The sequence below is a fragment of the Panicum hallii genome, chromosome 2 (assembly GCF_002211085.1).
Source record: "Panicum hallii strain FIL2 chromosome 2, PHallii_v3.1, whole genome shotgun sequence".
In the NCBI taxonomy this organism is placed as follows: Eukaryota; Viridiplantae; Streptophyta; class Magnoliopsida; order Poales; family Poaceae; genus Panicum; species Panicum hallii.
The window spans coordinates 57240049-57243917 of record NC_038043.1 but is presented as its reverse complement, the minus strand read 5'-3'; positions in this window follow the sequence as shown (position 1 = coordinate 57243917).

Genomic DNA, 3869 nt, shown 5'->3' with positions numbered 1-3869 from the left:
ACGACGTGAGTAGTCGCGGCGATGTAGAGTAGCAGATTCTCGCCTGGTTGGGGAGCCGTCAGGATTGGGGGCGGTTGCAAATGGTGCTTGAGATCTTGCAGCACCTGATTGACCTCCTCGGTCCACTGAACTTGTCATGGCGCTTGAGCAATTTGAAGAAGGGTGGTTCCCGTTCTCCAAGTCGGGAGATGAATCTGTTGAAGGCTGCCATGCAGCCTGTGAGCTTCTGGACGTCCTTGATAGTCTGTGGAGCATCCATGGCTGTGATGGCGGTGATCTTCTCCGGATTTGCTTCAACCTCGGTGACAAACAATAAAACCGAGTAGTTTTTCTTGTGGCATGTTGAAAATGCACTTTATCAGGTTAAGCTTCCATCAAAACTTCCGCAAGCTGTTGAATGTTTCCTCAAGATTAGCAATGAACTCATCGTGGGATCTGGTCTTGATGACCACATCATCCACGTAAACTTCAACGTTGCGAAGTAGCTGGTCCGCAAGGCACAATTGGATAGCCTGTTGATAGGTGGCTCCTATGTTCTTCAATCCGAATGATATTGTTGTGTATGTGTATGCTCCAAAAGGGGTGATAAACACCATTTTGATCTCATCTTCTTCCTTGAGAGCTATCCGGTGGTAGTCTGAATAGCAGTGGAGGAAGGAGAGCAGGATGCAGTCAGCCGTAAAGTCGATAACCTAGTCGATGCGTGAGAGCGCGAAGGGATCCTTTGGGCAGTGTTTGTTGAGATCAGTATAATCCACACACATCCTCCATTCATTTTTATTCTTTTTCAAGACTAGTACAAGGTTAGCTAACCACTCGGGGTGGTACACGTCTTTAATAAAACCAGCCGCGAGTAGTTTTGCTACCTCTTTCTTGATAGCCTCCCTCTCGTCGGGGGCGAAGCGTTGTAGTTGTTGCTTCTTCGGAATGGCTTTAGAGTCAACTTTTGGGCAATGCTCAATCAACTTCTTGGGCATCCCTGGCATATCCGCTGGCTTCCACGCGAATATATCTCGGTTAGCCCTAAGGAAACTGACGAGCGCGCTTTCCTATTTGTCGTTCAAGCCGCCTCCGATCAAAGTAGTCTTGGACGGACTGCCTTCTTGCAGCTGGATGGCCTTGATGCCGACATTGCTGGGGTTGGGTTTAACCCTCGACTGGCAAGGCCGCTGGCTGGAGATCTCCATCTCTGAGTCGGTGAGCTTCTGCGCGGCCGCGAGTGCTTCCACAGATGGGTAGTAGCCGACACCTTCTCCCACGCCGCCTGCCGACACCTTCTCCCACACCGCCTTCTCCCCGGACCACCCCTTGCCGCCACTAGATCCGGTAAAACCTAGCCCGGACCCGTGGCCTCCAGCTCCGGCCAAAGTCGGCGCCGTCGTCGCGCTGCGCCTCCTCCCCCCCCCCTACGACTGCCGCCTCACGGCCACAGGCGCCGCCCACCCGCCTGCGCGCCTGGCGGCTTGGGCCCACGCATCTGCGAGCGCGCGAAGCCACCACGGGACCAGGCGGCGCCGCAACGCGCCCCCGAGGCCGAGGCCAAGTGCTGTTCGCACGTGCGCGGCTGCCGCTCGGTCGCCGGCCGGGGCATCTCCTCCGCCTCGCCTCGCACGCGCCCGGCCGCACAGCCACGGATCCCGCCGTCGTAGTGCCGGATCCGTGGCCCTCGAGCTCCGTCATCATGGAGCGCCACCCACGCTGATGAGCCCCCTCAAGCGGCCGTGCCCGCCCGCCTAGATCCGCCGGAGGATGGGGAAGAATCCCCGCCGCCGTCCTCATCGCAAGCCGCATGTGCTTCCGGTAGCGTGGTGAGGGACTCGTCGGGGTAGCAGGCAGCGGCTAGTGCTTCTGCGCCGCCCGAGTCGCCCACGCGGGGGCGACGCAAGCGTGATGACTCTAACTCTGTTGGCCGTATTTGTGGTTCTCCGTCCCTTCGCTCCCAAGAAAAGCAAGATGTGTACATGCAGCAGCAGTGTCTTGGGCAACAATAATGCAACCTGTTAGATAGTTAGGGGCAAGCAGTTCTAGATAGGACTGAAAACTAAAAGAATTTTTATCATGTTGTCCGCGGCAGGTATCCAAAGCAGTATTTGCACGAGTGAATATGGCATTTTCTGTCTGTTCTATAGTCTACACGGACCATCCCAGGCCAGAGGGATGTGTGCTAGCTCTCTGATGCACCAATCCTGTCGCGGTCTTACCGACACTCATTGACTAAGGAACAAGCTTTGTGGTTGCTTGAGGCATGATCATGTACTATTCGCAGCGCGGCAATGGCCTATGATAGTCGTCGCCTGAACTCTTACCCTCGGCAGCAACGGCGGTGCCGATGAGAACGCGCCTCGGCATTCACAGGCACAACCGGAAGGCACATCGATCAGCGATCGAGTGTGCCGTTAGCGCGGCGGAACGAAGCTAGCGCGTTCTCTCCCCGACTCCGGTCAGCAAGCCGGCGGACGGTGTCAAGAAGGGCGGTGGCCTCGTGAGGGGAGCGGCGCATCAAGCCTGGACGAACAGGTGGACGGTATTTCATTTACCGTCCATCCCTCGGGTCATGCATGGAAACTGTCCGATCGGAAACGAGCGGGTAGGATCCGATACGACGGAGGCGAGCGGGTGCGACGCGTGGGCCTATTGGGGCTATAGGCGGATAAAATTCAACTAGGTCCAGCTCAATGATATGGCAAGGCCCGGAAAACCAGTTGCCCAACCATTCCTCACTTTCTCGCCGTCGCCGCCACGCCATTCGTCATAGCGGCGTGCAAAGGTGGACGTGCGCGCGGCGCCGGCCGTGATCCCGTGCCCGCCGTGCAGGATCCAGCAAAATGGAGGTGGGACGATCGCGCCGCAGGCTGCCGGCCTAGGAGGAGGCGAGGCGATCATGCTGCAGGCAGGCACCGTGGACCGGCCGGATGAGCTCGAGCTCGGTCGACCACTGATTGCGGTGACATTCTTGCGGAAGGGAGCTTTACTGTCGTCAAGAGGCAGACGGTGGCGGGAGGGGCAACGTCCGCGGCGACGGGGAACGGGGGTGGTCGGTATTTCATTTACCGTCCACCCCTAGAGTGTGTGCCCAGTTTAGTGCCTCGGCCCAGAAAAGACAATCGCAGGCAGCTTCATCTTCGCGGCCAGCCAGCGCGCGGTGGCGCGGTGCTGGTGGTAAGCCGTAACTGTAAGCCCGCCGACGTCCAAGTGCAGCAGAGGGAGGGGACGAAGGCCATCAAGTATTTATTCTGTATGACTCTTGTGTGTTTCCCAAAATCAGGTGTCGATAAAATCTATTCTTTTTAAGATTACACAGTACAACTCAGGTCCTCTCGCCGATAAAACCTACTCCAAGACAGGTAATTGCATAGCTACGCTAATGATCTACTAAATGTCCGTGATATCGGTTCATCTCAAAAGTATGCCAGCTCCTAGGCTATGATATCCTGCTGTTCCCTTTAGTAGAAACTAGAAAGGCGTGTGGTTTTGCTGCGCAGGGTCTGTATTTTGTGTCATCGGATTGCAATCGATATAGACTTTAGTTCATGCACAGAGTAGTAATTATTGTATGTGTAGGTATCATCATCTGCAGCCCGTTATTTTACTTGGTGTATATTTTGGGCTCTCTATTGTCATGATACTACTATCTTAACTAGGCTATTATTTTTGTATGGAAATGGAACTATATTTTTTAGTTATATTTAGTGTTTTTGGTTATAGTGTTTTTGGTTGTCATTTATTTTAAAAATTTGTTGTGTAGCAAAGCTTTTGATTTTGAAATTTTGAGCAATTTTTGTATTTAAAATTTTTTTGACATAAAGACGTTTCGGTGTCCGAATTGTAGGTAGAATGGATCTTATGTAAATATTTATGCGGATAAATTG